This window comes from Thamnophis sirtalis, unplaced genomic scaffold (assembly GCF_051295495.1).
Source record: "Thamnophis sirtalis isolate CommonGarterSnake01/CBP01778 unplaced genomic scaffold, rThaSir2_p1.2 scaffold_10, whole genome shotgun sequence".
NCBI classification, from domain to species: Eukaryota; Metazoa; Chordata; class Lepidosauria; order Squamata; family Natricidae; genus Thamnophis; species Thamnophis sirtalis.
Window position 1 is genome coordinate 48,008,979 of NW_028261390.1, and position 18,749 is coordinate 48,027,727.

The following is an 18,749-nucleotide window of genomic DNA, read 5'->3' on the forward strand; positions in this document are numbered from 1 at the left end:
TTCTATCATTTGTTTTTCATGGCTAATCATGGCTAGCAATGCTCTAGCTATTGTTCCTGCACCATTCATTGTTGAAATTCCTTGATAAACTAAGGAAAACTGCAACTGCCAAATAGGAAGAGGACACTTAAGTAGAAGACAGCCAGGCATTAAGATCTCAACAAAACATTTACAGACTTGGTGAGTATTAGCCTCTTACTATTTAAGTTTAAAAAGAAGTGAAGGTCCCAAATGGATTTTTTTTTTACTATTTATCAACTTCCCCAATGTAATTGACTTTGATCTGTGTATATCAAAAACCCAAATGGAATAGCTCAGTAATTAAAATAATTAAAAAATAAATACAGATCCATAAAAAGGATATTTGTAGAAATACTACTATTAATCAGAGATATATTAAATACAGCCTTAAAAATTGTAGAAGGAAATCATTGGTGATATATGAAGTTTATATGAAGCCCTGCACTTTATTTACTCTCAGAGTTATTTGATATCCTCTCAAAGCTAATGTTTGCATTGGATTTTTTTTTAAAGTAGGACTGTTTTGATCATTGTAGCATCTTTATATTCTTGTTCTGTTACACGGTTTTGAACCATTTCTGTAGTAGAGATAATCAATTATTCTAATTCTTCTAAAATTCACAAAATTTGTGTTATAATAAAAACCATCCTTTATAATGAATGTGACTTTTTCAAAAGAATGATTTAAAATCAATGAATTGGTAGATATTTTTTAGAGAAACAAGGTTTGTCTTAATAATAAATTGTGGATACTGAGGCTTAATGGGTGTTGGACAAATTGTGCTCTGGTGGGCCACTACTGAAGTTGCCAGGTTTTCTTGGCAGGGTGGCAAAAACACAGTCAAAAGCTGGCTGGGAGCTATCATTTTAAATTCCCACAAAGCCTCTGAAAGCTCTATCTAGTAACATAATGAGGCAATATGGGAATTTAAAACAGATTTTCACATATTCATCTGCCTAATATGGCATACCCAGGGCAAATAACCACTTTGATAATTCCTGGTCTCCATTACGACAGTGACAGCTGCCCTTGGTTCACTCACTTTGGCAACAAACCATTACCTATTTAAACAGTGGTAGCACAATCTATATTGTATGAATGGATGCATACAGTACATGGAGGAAAGCTATGATTTCAACCTGATAAAAATATTCACTTCAAGAAGCACCCATTCTTAAAACAATGAATATAGTTTAAAGAGTGATTCTAAAATGTATATTTGGCTTCTTAATCTATATTATCATTTCTAATGCACAAATCTTCAATCATTTGTGTGGGAGAGCATCAGACTGTGATGTGGTCAATTTCATAAGATTTTTGCCAAGATACTACTGGCTATACCGAGGGTGTGGTAGATATGGCCAATGATAAAATCACTCATATCTGGGGAAACAGAAAGATTTGGACTGAAAGTTTTTCTAAGAATAAATTTACGTGCTACAGTAATTTTGAATTTTATTATTTGCTTTCAGTTTCACTTGTAATTAATCTAAAAAGTACAGAATGTTTGACCCAATATATTTTTATAGCTGGGCATTCAATCAAGAACCCAGTAATGATATTTAAAAGATTAAATCCAAGTTATACTATCCCGTCTCTAGCTATTTATGAACTATTTTGTTCCATGAGATTATTGTCATTATAGTTTCAATATTTTAAGATCTGCTGCCTTAGATCTATGTCTGATTAAAGAGTAATCACATGTATTTGCAAGATAGGATACATAATGGGTATTTATTTATTTTAAAAAAAATATTTTAAACACACAAATACAAAGACATAGACTACATTTATACAACAAGCCGGAACTTCGTGTTCCTTCTTAGCAGTTTTAGATTGGTACGTATTTTTATATACAATATTTTCTCTTCTAATACCATACCATTGAGTTTCATAGTGGGTATTTATACTGCTAGAATAGAGGAATCATCTATTTCAGGGTAGAATCTGAGGTTCTGACAAGACTAATTCTTTGCGAGAACATGGAAGGATAGATTTAACTTAAAGAAAGGCATATCCTGATTGAATCTCCCAAACAATCATTTTAAGAACAAAAATGGTGACAAGCAGCCTATTACCTAAAAAGGTGGTGTGTGACAAACTTTAAAGGGTTACTGGTTTACCAAGCATCTGTGGGAATTTAAGAAATAGAAACAGTTCTTAGAGTGTTGTTGCAGGGAAACAAAAAGTGGATCTGACCATGATAAGAGAAGCAAACTGTGTTTACTTCTCTCTTATTGCATTGGCATCCTGTCATTCAACAGTCTTTTTTAAGCATGGCTAATTCATTTTGGGGAGAAGCCAATTTAAAGATCTCCATCTGGCTGCTGTGATCTGCTTTGTTGGCAATTCACTCAGTTCTTGATTCCACATGGCTAGAGTCCAGGAGATAACTCAGGAGCTGTCTATGTTAACTGGGGATTTCTCCCCCCCAACCCCTAATGGAATAGATATCTGGGATGCCCTCTACAACTTGTGGACTCAATCCTTCTGGCTTCTATAGGAAGCCTTTGAGGAGATAGTTACCTGAAACTTGGATGATCCCAAGACCCTTGTAAGTGTTGAAGTGCATACCCTACCTTGGAGCTAGATGATTTTTAAGGAATATAGAATGGAATAGAATTCTTTATTGGCCAAGTGAATTTGTCTTTGGTGCATATGCTCTCAGTGTACATAAGGAAAATAAAAATACATTCATCAAGAATAAAAAGATACAGCACTTAGTGATAGACAAGGTTACTAATAAGCTGTCAAATTGTACTAGGAAACAATAAAAACAATATAAATTGAAAGATACAAGCAACATGGTTGTAGTCATAAGTGGAGAGAAATACAGTAGATACTAGAAAGAAAGAGAAGAATAATAGTAATACATTCTTGGTCAATTATTGAAAGTGTTGTGGGAATTAGTTGTTAAGCAGAGTGACGGCATTCAGGTAAAAACTGTCCTCGTGTCTAGTTGTTCTGGTGTGCGGTGCCCTATAGTGTCATTTTGAGGGTAGAAGTTGAAACAATTTATGTCCAGGATATGAAGGGTCTGTAGCAGTGGTGGGTTCCAGATCCCATTGCAACCGGTACGGTTGCAACAGGGCCCAGTGTCTACTACATGAATGCGTGCAGTGCACACTCATGCATGCAGTGCATGCATGCATCCTTACCTCTTGCGACGCCTCTGCGATGCACCAACTGCTCAGTGGAATGTTGCGCAGGCGCCGTGCGCTCCGTGCGCAAAAACACCAAAGATCTCAAATACAGTAAGGAGCTCGGGCAGGCAGGTAGGCCCTCCGGAGCAGCCTGCAACCCACCACTGAACTATTGTAATGAGTTCTATATGGGGCTGCATGTGAAAACTTGATCTGATTCAAAATGCAGTGATACATGCCAAATTAGCTATACAACAATATGCCCTGCAGTTATGCAAGCTGCACTGGTTTATGGGGGACTTCAAGGTGTGGAGTGTCACCTTTAAAGCTCTTTAAAGACATGGGGTCAGGTCTGATTTTGGCACGGCATGCCCCAGTCCCGTGAAGCAGTGTCATCTAGTTAGCCCCATGAAGCATGCCTTTCTCTCATGAGGAATCACCTTAACTTTTTAGAAGATTATTAAGACCAGGCACTGGGATCAGGATATTGATGGAGCTCTGGCATATGTACACTAACAATGTGATCTTTAAGGGGCTTGTCTCAAATTTTTTGGCATTGGATTTAAATAGTTTGATTATATTTTATTTTTGGTTACTGCTCAGGATTTATTAAGGGGAGGGAGGGAGAGGGAGGGAGGGAGAGGGAGGGAAGGAAATGGAGAGAGAGAGGGACGTATTCACTTCAACTAGAGATTTTAACATTGTTTATCCATGTCATATTTGATTTTGAGCAATACATACATACACACACACACACACACACACACACACACACACACACACTAAAAAAGGAATATGTGATAGAAATACACACAAGCTCACAGTAACAATTAAAAAAACCTCTATGCTGTTATGACTGACAGATGTAAGCTACATTTTTGAGTTTCAATTTTTTGTAAGGAAATTATTGTACAGTATTCATTTTCTTAGGATGCAGCATATCTATGTAACTATTTATCCGTCCCAGAAAGTAGACAGTTATGAATAGTTACTGATCAATGTGCCTCTCACAGGGGCACTAGAACATTCAAGTCTCTACATTAGCTATTAAATCTAAATGCTAACCCTAGGAAAATTCACTATAAGACAGGAGCAATTTTCCAATAACTGACAAGAAATAAGTTTGAAGAATGGATAGTTAAAGATTGACATGCTTTATTATATTGGTGCTCATACAAATTGCTGTTTTTCTAAAGAAACAAATAGACACTAGACAAAGTGTGAAGGAAATGGAAGGCATTATTGATAATGTTTTACAAAAGAAAGTACTTCTATATCTAATATATTTTTACTAGATAGCCCATGATTCATTAGGTTATTCTTCTTTCCACATATAATATAGGCTTAAGTCTATATTAAGAATAGCCCTGATGAAGTAGCCTCCTCCTCCTCCTCCTCCTCTTCCTCCTCCTCCTCCAAACTGTTTGCCATTTTTGCTGGCGGGGGGAGGGAAAACAAAAGGAGCCATGAAACCTCTATTTTGGCTTGGGCCAAGGGTCTCCTCTAAGGAGGAAGAAGGTTCACCTGTTAAATGGCAGCATCCCCAGCCAGCTTTACTTTGCCAGTAGAGTTGCTTTCCTATAGAAGATAGAAGAGCCAAGGTGGCGCAGTGGTTAAATGCAGCACTGCAGGCTACTGCTAGATCAGCAGGTCAGCGGTTCAAATCTCACCGGCTCAGGGTTGACTCAGCCTTCCATCCTTCCGAGGTGGGTAAAATGAGGACCCAGATTGTTGGGGGCAATATGCTGACTCTCTGTAAACCGCTTAGAGAGGCCTGAAAGGCCTATGAAGCGGTATATAAGTCTACTGCTATTGCTATTGCTATTTCCTGTTCTTTTTTCACTGGGCACCATCATAAAGAGATTTCAAATTTGGGGTTGGTTCCAAAGCAGCTAATAGCAGAGCCGAGGTGGCGCAGTGGTTAGGGTGCAGTACTGCAGGCCACTTCAGCTGACTGTTATCTGCAGTTCAGCGGTTCTAATCTCACCGGCTCAAGGTTGACTCAGCCTTCCATCCTTCCGAGGTGGGTGAAATGAGGACCCAGACTGTGGGGGCGATGTGCTGACTCTGTAAAACCGCTTAGAGAGGGCTGAAAGCCCTATGAAGCGGTATATAAGTCTAACTGCTATTGCTAACTCCTATTGCTATTGTTTGTTGGGTCTTCCCACCAGCCTATTAGGAACAGGGGCCATATGGAGGTGAAAAGACAATGGGGCTATACCCCTTCCTTGCGTTATATAACCTACAGGTTTCTAGGAAATGTTGCTAAGCAGTTACGATGGTGCCAAACTAGACACAAATTTGGCAAATCCCAATCCTATAGACCTATAGTCATGGGTCCTGGTTTTTGGATGAACTCTATAAGTAGTATATATTAATATACAGATAGCAGAACAAATACTAATGTTCCTAGAAGAGGATATTCCAAATTAAGTACAATAATGCCTATTATTATGTATAGAAGCATCACTAATTTTAAAGTATTCTATAGGAAATTTGCCCTGAGGGGACAGTATACTGTAATATTGATACTAGAAAATGCATTTTTACAAGATTCAGAGTTACATTGAGAATAGATAGTTGAAGAATTTTTTCTCTTAATTTAACAATGTTTTTCCAGCACAAATTCTTTTTGTATAATTAGGCCATCTTGATGCTTATAATATTGGCAGGAAAAAGTCTAACATGGTACATTATGATAAAATTTCATTCTCCAAACTGAGATACATGTAAGTAATGCTACTAAATGGATATAGAATAGATATGACTATATGTCTTCAATACAGGTAATCCTTGACATAACAATAGTGGGGCCTAAGTCATGATGGTCGTAAAGCAGATCATCAATGTAATTTTATTACTTCTTTGTGGTGGTTCTTAAGCAAACATTGTAGTTGTTAAGGGCCCATTGTTTGCTATGGGTCGGTTTTGCCAAAAAAAGTAGTAGCAAATGTTTGCTTTAGGCAAAAATGACATAATACTTGATGACATGACCATGGGATGCTACAAATCACTGTAAATGCACACTGATTGCCAAGTGCTCAACATGTGGTCATGCAATAGGGTGGATATTGGAACTTCCAAAATGGACTGTAGGTGCCCCTGTAGAGATCTGTCATGACTTTGAATGGTTGCTAAATTAAAGACTATTTGCATTGATACCCACTATAATCTTTGAATTATAATACTGTAGTCTTATTCTATTATTTACAAAGAAACATTTCACTCCTTTACAAAGTTCTTGCCCAATATGTTTGTGACGGGTAACTCCTGTCCATCTTTAGGTTATAGGAATCAACTACTACTTTCTATACAACTTAGCCAGATTTTATAGAAAAAACAACATTCCCTTGTGAAGCTTATTTTATTTTAACAAAGCAACAAGGAGGCACAGTAATCCACATTTTATAAAAAAAACACCCATTATTCTACTGCAAAGTAGAAGATTGGATAATGTAAATTCAAGTTGTGCCTTTGGATAAGAGAATGAGAACACATGGAAAATCTGCTCTTCAACATCCGTTGGATAATATCTGCTACACAATGCATCCATAATCTACTTTTTAATGTAACAGTAAGATCTAATGAAGGGATAGGTAAATCAGCAAGATAGATGATAGATAGATAGATAGATAGATAGATAGATAGATAGATAGATAGATAGATAGATAGATAGATAAGAACATATTCAAACATAGACATAGGCATATCCGAGAAGCTACTTTCTTACAAAACAATTTCTGCATAATAATAACCAGAGTCTGAATTTTTCCAGCAATAACAGTGCTGCTGATATTGCTGAGGAGGAACTGCTAAAATCCTATATCAATAATTTCTTCAATTTCCTGCAACAACCTAATTTGTTGTTTGGTTGATTAGATAAAATGAATGATTAAAATAACAGAGAATGCAGAAATTACAGTGACTTTTGAAGGTAAAACTCTTCATCAGTTTTAAATAAGGCTTTGAAAAATATCTTGGTGAAATAGTAAATATACTGAATTCATAGAATCCTATTTATCCATTTTTCAAGGTTCACAAGGTTTGCACTTAAGTTTGTCTGGTTTTGAGAAAACTAATTGAGAGTGGAGCAGAGATCATCAAACCACCTTCAAATCTCCATGGTTATTTCATAAATTTTGCACAGCATAATCAAGACATGGAAGTTCAATCTAATTACAAAGGGCCCTAATCCAGCAAGGAAAAAAACTTCTATCTTAGTTTCCTGATCTAATTTACTCTCCTCCACTTACATGCATACAGGATTAAAATATGATGATGTTCACTCATTTTCCTGCCCTGTGATTCCTGAAGGGGGAAACATAAAAATTATGTTCTAGAGTAGAAAAATTTACATTGGGATAATGGTTTGGAGAAAGCAGCTAAATTCCTCTCCTCTCTTAATAGTTGACAACATGAGAATTCAATCGAACCTTCTTTGTCCGTTAAATACTTAAATTTCTAGTTTGAAACAGCCAACCTTCTTCTATCTCTGTCACACTCATTGACAATGTTTATTACTCTAGCTCCTCTTTAAAGTCATATCTGTTTTTCACAAATGATTGTCAGTCATTATTAAAATGAAAATAAAACAAAGCCATATTTTTAAAGGTGAAATAATCATTTCATAGCTTTATGATTTAGTCCCTTGTTACTAAAAATAATTCAGTTTGAAATATACCAACATCATAAAATATACTATCTTACCTTTTCTCCTTTCAAACACTCTTTCTTTTCTGCTTATGCCAGGTATCCTCAGAGATACTTATGTTCATTAAATCTGCAAAACACATTAACACAGAGGGGGGAAATCAAGTTTTGAAAGATAAATTTTGCATGTATTCTGTATGTTTTTAAGAACCAATATTATTCCTAATAAGACAATATTCTGTGTAAATTATGGAGATGTCTGCAGGATCCATCACTGTTGTCAAAATGCCAAAAACTCTGTTATACCATCACAACACAAGCTCTGCCCCTTTTGTTTGCAAGTACAATAGGGGTGAAACTTGAATTGAATTAGCTGATGCTGCTTTGATCATCTGCCCTTGTTCCTTCCACTAATAATTACGCTTTATATAAGTCTGTAAAGTGCCTATCTTTTGTGTGTTTGGGAATATTTATAGAAAATATATTATAAATCCGTCAAATATATTTAACATAAATGTAGTCTTGTATTATTTTATGCAGAAAATATTTTTTATGACTACACATAACCCACAAATATATATATCACAATAGATATAACAAGACAACAATAGGAAAACATCTATGTTGGGTTTACAGACATTGACTTTTTAAAAATCTTGGCCTAATAAATACTTAACATAGAATATAAATGGAACAAAAAGAGAAAAAATAAAATTTCATTATGTGAAAAGGGTGAAGCAAGACATAATCTCATTAAAAGAAACCTGTATTAGGAAAAAAGTTATAAAATATTTGAATCACAGAAATCTGGCTTAAGAATGTATTTTAGCAGGAAGGAAAAATGGACTTATTTGTGTATAAATATATACATAGCTTTGTTCAAAATCTATGCTGACTGATGATTATGGTAGATAAGTTGGGGTAGAAGAAATCTACAGGGGGCCAAGACTTTAGTATTATGAATTTGTGTCTCAAATAAAGATAAAACAGCATTTTACAAAGGACATGGATAAATTATTGGATTTTTCTTATGAAAATTGATGTTTCTTGGGAGATTGAAATAAAATGGTTTTTCTATAAAAATGCAGAACTTAAAAATACACAGGGCAAACTATTAAGTATATTTTTTTAATTTAATGGATAATTTGTAGCTTGTTGATGCATAGAGATATAAATATGTTGATTCAAAATAATATAATTTTTCTGAAAGACATAAAAATATCTTTTTCAAGATGTCTAAGGCTTTGGCTAATGTTTATAATGTGGAAACATTACCATTACTTTGAATACAATGAATGAAAAGAAAGAATGTATGTTTTAGATGAGATTGAATGAGATGTTGATACAAAAGGAAATCATAGTGGAAGACTGTAAAAAAAGTTAAAGGAATGTTTTTAAAGAATAATCTTAATAAAGTCACAGAAGTAAGGATGTTTACATGCAAAGCTATGTAAGAATGTATTTTTATACAACATACCTAATAAATGTAAAAGAAAAGGCAAGAGAAAGTATAAATCATATTCAATGAAATAAAAAAGGGAAAAAACATTTTTTTTTTTAAATCCAAGGGATGACTATTATTCACCAAACTAAGCTTTACAGAGGCAATCTATGTTAAAAATGACAGATGAAAATAAATAAGTAAAGATGAACTATGCAAAACAAAGAAAAATTATTTACCAAGATTATAGAGAATAAAAAACAAATTTTGAATTGACTTTTAACAACATGAGAATCTTGTGAAGCTACTAAAAAGACAAAAGCATAAAAAGCATCTGATCCAGATGGGTTGCCAGCTTCTTACCATAAATGTTTTGAAGATGAACTTTTACAATCATTACACAAATGATGAATATTATTCTACAGAATGGAAAGCTTGATAGCAAAAAAGAGGCTAATACAGCACCAGTATCTAAAGAGAGACAAGATATGACTTTAACAATAAATATTGAATAATGATTATAAATTATTTACTACCATTTAGGCTGAAAAGTTAAAGATAATTTTACAGGACTTTTTTTCATGAAGATCACTGCAAGTTTTTACTTAAAAGACAATTGAAAGAAAGAATGTTTCTGAGAAACAAGAGTTAAAAGGCCATAATCTGAGGTTCAGATTGCACAGATATTTATGGTATTATAAAGTTAAGGCTTTAAAAATCATTTTAGTAGACATACTATATTGAGAATATGGAATATATAAAAATCCAGATTGTATTCAAAAAATGTTTATGGATTTCAGCTCAACAACCATATCATAGAAAAGAAACTGCAGATAAATACAAATAGTTTACATACGAGGAATTACTGAAAAACCATCAGGGAAAATTTAAAATCTAATCAAGAGAACAATTAACTGCAGAAGGATGTAGTTGTGTTCCTGGTTTTAAAGATTCAAGATGGACAAAAAGACTTACAGTCTTTGAATCTGTATGCTTACAGATTTGAAGCATAGTTATACACTGATGGTGAACATGTAATTGCTAGAATGAATAAACTTTTGTTGAAATTTGAAATAAAGGAAAATATGTGATAAGATGGACTAAGAATTTCGATTATTATACATGCATGCATACATACATACACAGATGAATCCATGGGAAAATAAGTAGTTAAAATGGTGAAATTTACATTGTGTTATGATCTCAATGAATTTTTTTTCTAAGATGATATATCAATACCTGATATTTATTTATTTTTATCTCACCTTTGTTAGTTTTATAAAATACTCAGGACAGTGAACATATTCAATGATGCTTCCTACTATTTTTACCACTACAATACTGTGAAGTGGATTGAAGAGAGGGAGCGGAGAGAGAGGGAGGGAGGGAGGGAGGGAGGGAGGGAGGAAGAGAGACTAGTCCAAGGTTATCCAGCTGACATTCATGCCTAAAATGGGACTAGAACTCACAGTCTCCTGGTTTCTACCTGGTACCTTAACTACTAGACCAAGCTGGTTCTGATGCCAAACTGGTACCAGAACAATTATGTAAAAAAACATATAAAGGCATTTCAAATGTATGTTGGAAATGTAAACAACCTAAAGGGACATTTTATCATAATTTGTATACATGTAAAAAGGAGTAAATACATATATTAATTCAGAGGATTTTCAAGATTGTTGTTCAATTGAAGCCACAACATTTCCTTCTAGGCATGATGGACAAATAGTTAGAAAAAAGTCATGAAAAGTCATGGAACACAGTCATATACTGTATTATTTCAATATATTATATGATTACCCTGGTGAGATTATTTACATGCACAGAAATGGAAACATTTGACACTACCCACTGGAGGAATGGTTGGTAAAGTTGATAGTTTTGCTAAAATATATAAATGATTTCTTTTTTAATAAAAGAAAAGACATTATCTACATTTACTGTTGACTGGAAAACTTTTATGGACTTTTTACATAAAAATGAAAAAATAAACTTGTGATTTATGGTTTTGAGGATTAAACAGGAGAGATTATACAAAGAAGAGTATCATGCTATAGGTTTAGAGAGAGCTAAAGTATAATTGTACTTATGGCTCCGTGAAGAACATTGGAAGCCAGTTCTTTGTATCTGTTTACTTTCTCATTTTTCTTAACTTTTTTCTTTTTTTCACTTTTTTCTTTTGTGTAGGTTATTTCTTACTCTACTAATGTTCAGATCTGTGTATACAATTTTAATAAGCTTCAAAAGTTCTTTTCTTCCTTAGCATACTTTTACTAAAGCTGTTGCTAGCAAACATCCATAATAATAGCTGGGGAAATGATTACAGATAGAAGAGCATTTTGCCCAGCAATTATATATTATAGAAAAATATAAGTTCTTGGATCTTTATGTAGTGATGTTCCCATAAATGTTAAAACATGTAATCCTCCATAAACATGCATAGGGTTCTGTGTTAGAGTACAGTCAAAATACATAAAGTTAATGACCAAATTCTATTGATTAAAATGCAAGTCTCCTTAAGGAATGAGAATATTTTCACAGCATATTGTTCCTTGCGATATTGCTCTGCCCACACACTTTCTTTCTGGTTCACCAGGATTACTGGTAAAACCTGCTGAGATGCAACCTCCCATTTATAATGTCTCAATGATTTGTCACACACGTTTAAAATAATTGGTATCATATGACAGGGTAACATGAAAGAGCTGTCCTTCCTGTGATATATGTATGAACACCTGTTCAAAAATATTCAGGGAATAATCAAAACCTTTTGCCTTCTCCCTTTTCTTGCGTAGCTTGCTACTAATTAGATTAGCTTAAGTTAAAAAGTTGTGAAATATTACTAGTTCTAGTAATTATCTTGTAAGTATCTACAAGAAAATTCATTAATTCTAGAAAGTAAATGAATATTTTAATATTAGAAAATAGCAAAAATACAAGAATAAAAATGCAAACAGATAATTTGTATATTATTTAGTATCATTTTTTCAGTAAAATAGAGCAAAGAATATGAATACATAAAATACAGATAATATGACATTTAAAAAGTAACTTGTACTCCTTCTTTTTTAGATGAAAATTCCTGATTAATTCTTAAGCAGCATTTTTATGTAATGATATATAATCTATTCAACATAACACATTTATATGAAGGAAATAAATTCATTTAAAAATAAAATAAAAGCACATAATTTGCTTTCGTTTAAAGGAAATACATTAGCTTGTGGACATTCATATATAGAAATATCTAAGCAATGACTAAATTGTCATTTGTCAGGGCCTGAAGGATGGTGGTGGTTGTTGTTGTTTTTAAAAAAAAAACAGGGTTTAAAAGGAACACTGCCTTGAAGTAACACCCTGCTTTAAATGTAGAATGAGAAGTTTGTCTATTACATAGTCCAGGTAGATAGTAGAAGGAAAATGTACTGGATTTTTTTGCTGGCCGTCTATCAACCCACCTGCTATCTGCTTGTGGAAAACTTTTTTTTTTTGCAGGAGCACAACTTTGAGTGCATGTTCCAACAGAAGCTGTCTGTCTAGCCACTTCCTAGCCTTAAGTCTTCAAATGAAACCTACCCAGGAATGGCAAAGTTACCATAGTTGAGGTTACTACAGAAGGAACAACTGCAAAAGAAGTTGTCCCTTAAAATCTCTTGAAGCTGAAGGTGTTGCAGTGAATAACTGAAGAGGAGGTAATAATACAGGATGCACTCTGCATGTTGCTAGAATTATTAGATGTCCAGCAAAAGGATTTCATTTCCCACTCAAGTCCTCTGTCTAGCAGGCATAACCTTAAAATCAATATTTTCTGTTTTCCTGAACAGCTTTTCTCTGTGGCACAGCACTTCCCCTATTAATTGATTAGTACTCTCCACCCAGTTTACACTGCTGCCTGAAATTGACAAGACCTTAATCAGTTACATGCGGAAGGTTTTTACCTTCTAACTGGCTGTAACACATTGTGAGATTGAAAAAAAAAACCAATCTTTCTGATGCTGGAGAAAGTAATTTCAGGTACATTTTTCGGGAAGTTTTTTGCTGTAATTTTTGTTGATTACCATGTCCTCCTTTTCTCTTGATTTGTTCTCCTTTCCAATTGTCTGTGTCCTCCTTGGCTTGTTCAGCTATCTGGTAACAATATGTATAGCTGGAAAAGGATTTGTTAAACCTTTTCTTTCTTCAAATGGCAGTAAGGAAAGCCTAAAAGTTCAAGCCTAAAAGTTCTTTTATTTGTTGGTTAGTGTTACTAAATTGTGGTAGTAGTAAATTATCTATTATACAGAATTTATTTTTAGATTTAAGTGCTTACCTGGTATATATCATGATCTTGTTCATGGGAGATAACAGTGTTCATGATACAACAGGCTATAGTTTGATGTGGATTTGCTAAGTTATCCACATAGTAGTTATATCCTGTGTTGAGACCTGTAAGATACCACCATGTATCACCCAAAAATGTCTGAAATTTGCAACTGGTACAAAATAGAACAGCTAGGATGATGATTGGGGGGGGGGGGACAGGTTCAGCAATTATATGAAGCTGAAATACTTTATCAGGAGGAATGATAAAAGCCATGGCAATGATCTTAAAAGCCCCAATTAGTTTAGAGCAGGGCTGTCAAATTCTTGGCTTGCAGGCCAGATGCGTCACGTGCTGGCCATACCCACGCCTGGTTTAGCGAAGGATAAAGAAGTCCTGATATGGCATGTGGCGTGGCTGTGATGAGGTGAGTTTGACACCTCTGGTTTAGCGTTTGAATATCTAAAGAACAGTTATGAATCTGGCTTATAAAAGCTACAGGAGAGATCTTAGAAAATTAGAATCAAGGTTTTTTGGCATGCAAGACAGGGCCTTCTCCTCTCTTGCTCATAAGTTATGGAAAACTCTCTTCGGGATTATATTTGGTCCTATTCTCTCTGCATTAATAAAATGTGTTAAAATACATTTGTTCACCAACATCTGACAGAATTGCTTTAAGCATAAAGTTCTGTGTTTGCTTTTAATTTTATTTCTTATTTCAAAAATCAAAATAATGCATAGGATTCCACAGAACAGATATTATGTTATCCAGTATGCCCTAACACAAGTCCTCCATAAAACCAATCTCCCATATTCAGTTTTGGGGTTCCACTACATTGAAAGAGTAGCACCATAGCGGTAATTCCAAAAGGAGATTGAAAACATAATTTGTCATCTGCAATAACAGATGGTGAGAAGGCAAGAGAGGAAATACTGGAAATATGTGCTCAGTTCATAGATCAGAAGAAACCTTTAATCAGACCACTATTAGAGCTTTTTTCTACATCCATTTTATTTGGTGTATAGCTGTTTCAGTTACACCTTATCAAACCCTAGTCATATCTTGGTTCTGTGTGATTGGGTTCTCTGGCTCCCTTATTGTTGTCAATTAATTTAGTTTAAAATATTTTTTAAATTCCACTCTTGCCTAACCCATTCTTATATGAATTTGTTTAGGTTTTAATACAACTATTCTTTTCCCCCTTTCCTATTTTATTTCTTCCTTTACAGCATGTGTGTTTTATTTTACATCATTGTAAGACGAATTTTCAATTGTACTAGTTTTGATGTATAGGTAGACTTCAATTTATGATGGCAGTTGAGAATTTCCATCCTAAGTAATTGCGATGCTAAGCAATGAGAAGGTACATGAGAGATGTGGCACAGGACACTGAAAGGAAGTGTGCAAGAGATGCCTCACAAGAATTGAGAAAGGTGTGTAAGGATGCAAGAGGTTTTATGAGAAGCACAGAACGGGCTAAACAAGGTGTGTAATGAAGCAAGATGGTGTTCAAGAGGTGCTCCACAGTCTGGGAAGAATGGAGAAAGGTGTGTGAGAAGTGCTGTGGGACAAATAAGATATGCAATGGTGCAAGTGTATGTGCCACATGAATTGCGTAGGGTGCTTGAGGCTACTGTGTGGGTCAGGGAGAGCATGTGGGGATATGAAGAAGGTCAAGGAGGGTACACAGGAGTGAGGGAGTTATAGCAAAGGTCATGTGGATTGTGTCTGGGGCGCATACATGGTGGCTGCAGAACAAGCACAGAAGGTCTGTGCAAAGATGCCTGTGTAGAAGAGACTTACCATTTCTGAGGAAGCTTGCAGGAAGGGGTGCAAATGGTGATCACATGGTCATGATGCACTTAGAAATCAGTTGTAGGTGCAAGTGGGTTGCCAAGCACCCAGATCATGATCATGTGACCATATGACTGTTGGGATGGTTGGAACTCTGAGGACCAATCATAACCACCATGTTCAGTGCCATTGTAACTGGCACTGACCAAAAGGTCTTAGGTTAAGGAATACCTTTAGCTCCTTTCCCCTGTGCCTCTCTCCAGTAATCATTCAAGCATTCACTTCTTTTTTCCTCTGTGTAATATCATGGGAAATACTGTATATGAAATGTGTGTGTGTATGTGTGTACGTATACATATGTATATTTGCGTATACACACACACATGCACATACACACACATTTATGTGGTTTTTATTTTAAGGAAAAACATTACCAATCTAACAAATTATATTGGCAAGGCCATATTCTGTTGTGCTAAAACTCTTCTAAGTCACATTAAGTATCTAGGAACTAACAGATGTAGAATATTTATTTTATGTACCTTTATAATAATTATATTTTAATATATACCTTTATAATATATTGCATTTATTGAACATTATAATGACTTTACATGTTGCTTTTCTGTACTCTGCTACCTCATGTGCTCTGTTGTTCCAATACACTTTTCCTTTTTATATCTGTCTTTTGCAATCTGCTTATGAATTTAAGTATCATAATTTTAGAGGATTAAAAGAATTGCAAGAAATAAGGAGGGAGGATTCAGATTCCCATTGTTTAATACTGATCTATGAGATGTTATGTTCCCATTTAAAATATTTCCCAACAAGTACAACTGAAGATTTAAAATATTATACCCAGATTCTAGCTTTTTAAGGAATATGCTACACAAGTTCAAACAGATGCTTTGCAGTACAAATTTAGCATCTTGCTATAACTTTTTTAAGCAGCCATGTTTACGTAGTATTGAGCAGTTATCATTTGCATCTACCATAGTATCCCAGGAAACGATAAAGCTGCTTTAAAGAACAGTGGAACAGATGTTCTATTTGTATTTCATTAACTCTGTAGCATATTTTTAAAATTCTATCCAAGACAATGTATAGTCCTAGAATATCTGGAATTAATATAGTGAATGAAAGTAAAGCTTAGTTAGAAAAAGTCACAAGTCCTCTGTAGGCAGACTAAGGATAAAAATGTTCTGGAAACAAAGGCAAGCAACTGTTGGCATAAATCTACAACTAAATAAAATATTTTTTTAAAAAATAAATAAATTAAAAATATAAACTAAATAAGATTAAATGATAGTGGCATTTCATGTAATATCTACTGGAAATGTGATAGTCCACTGTAATATTTGGCATATATTGTTTAACTGTAATTACTAAACTATATCTTTTGTAGAATTATTTCAATTCATTTTTACTAAATCAATCAATTAACCTCCAAAATGCTGACTCAAGTGCTAAATGAGGTAATGTTTTGCCTTTGGAGAATTGCAGTAATAACATTAAGCCCAATTAGTATACATTAGAATTTATTTTTTTATAAATTGCTAATAGTGATATCTTAATAAAAGTTAATATAAAGCAAACAGAGTTTTATTTTATAGCCCATTCAGCTCTAATCAGGTTACTGCACCCAGTCACCTAAAGTAAATTAAAAATTACCCTCACAGAAAAAAAGAAAGTACTTGGTTTGGAACAAGTGGTTTTTCTTATTATTATTTTTTCTTACAGAATCCTAAAGGAGGTGGGCTGAGGAATGAGACTTGAAAGATTTGATGGTTTGCCGTACAATATCCGTAACTGGATTAGCTGAATGAAGCCAAGGAAATGTTTGAAAAGCTTATGCTAATTATCAAATGCATGTCCATCTATTTTTAAAGAATCTTTTTACTACCACTTAGGGACAGTGAGGTTAATTTTTTTTCTCTTGCTTCTTGTGAAAGGTGAGAGATACAAGGCAAACAAAAAGAGGAATGCCTGTAAATCCAATAAAGATTTTGTTGGAAAATAGTGCCCTGGACAAGTATGATGACTGATAAACAATTACAAGATATTATTGCCCTTGTCAACCTTGAACTCAAAGTGAACTGAGAACCTGAGAAATAAAGTCAATATTTTACCATGTTTGCACATAGCTGTCATCTTTCTAGCTTTACATTGGAAAAATCTCCCAAAAATCAATGTATTGTGTGAAAACTTGATTTAGCAATCTATTTTAACTAATATATTAAGGCTATTGATATCAAAAGAAAGGTTTATGAAAATCAGACAGCAATGTAACTTGTAATTGAAAAAACATTTTATTTTATACTACAGTAATGCAGTTTCCCTAGGAAAAAAACCACAATTTTTTTTTATTATAAATGCAAGATGTATAAAGTAAAATACGGAGCCGAAATTTACATAAATTCAAAACTATCTGATGGTTAAATGAAATCTAAATTTCAAGGCAATACTTTTCTATTTGTTATTTGGCATATTCTTGCCTTGTAAACTTACCATTTTATTCTACCAACAAACAGCCATCTAGCAGATGAAAATATAAAAAAAAATATTTCAGAGCAAACTCATTATTTTTAAAATCATATTTTGTTAGTTTAATAAAAATATTATTTTTAAAATGAAATTAGCTGATTTGAATTTGGATACTGATCAATATACAGTATATTTTTAAGCACAGCTATATCGTCAGTAAAACCTTTCATGCTCATCTGCTTGTATTTGTATTTAAAAGATTTATACATACAGTTCTCCTCTATGAATTCTGACAAGAAGTGCATAAAATATAATTGCAATTAGAGATATGCTGAGATGCCTGAAAAATACATCCTTATATTAAGTCATGAGGCTGAGCTACCTGCTGATTCCCAGGTAACATAGGTACTTAATTTACCTCCATGCTGAGCACGTATTTGCTGTTTGCATTTCATAGGAGAGATCCATTATCCATATCAATAGCAGACATCCAATTATAAGCAGAGAAGCTCACTTTAGCTATCAAATATATTAGGCTGCAAAGAGGCAGATCATGGAGATGATACATCATCATTACAACAGACTGATAACAGGTTATATGCATGTGAGAATTATCAAAAGAGCAACATTCAAAAACCAACACCAGCTATTAGAAAAGGTAGATTGGTCTCTTCCCCTTTCCCTTGTGGTTTGCAGTGACAAAATGAACAAACAAAAAACCTAGAGAATCTTGAACTATTAACACATCTACTTTCAAAACCTGATTTCTTCTGGCAAGAATTTTATCCATAATGGCAAGTATTTTTGTTCTTATCCTAGAAAGCTGTGTGTTATTATTTGAATGGCAATTGGAGGATTAGAACAATCAAATGGAACCTCCCCCCCAAATGTGGGATTGGTCTTTGTGGAAATTG

The 18,749-nt window shown here is 34.1% G+C and overlaps 1 protein-coding gene across 9 annotated transcripts in view; it reads right to left on the minus strand.

Annotated features, from left to right (window-relative positions):
* The window catches only part of TENM3 (teneurin transmembrane protein 3), an 836,795-nt gene that overhangs the window by 495,076 nt on the left and 322,970 nt on the right, over nt 1-18,749 (minus strand). For all 9 annotated transcript variants that reach the window (XM_087724561.1, XM_087724557.1, XM_087724558.1 and 6 more), the window contains exon 3: nt 7,873-7,945. The gene's annotated coding sequence lies outside the window, so the exon portion shown is untranslated. The remainder of the gene's footprint in view (nt 1-7,872; nt 7,946-18,749) is intronic.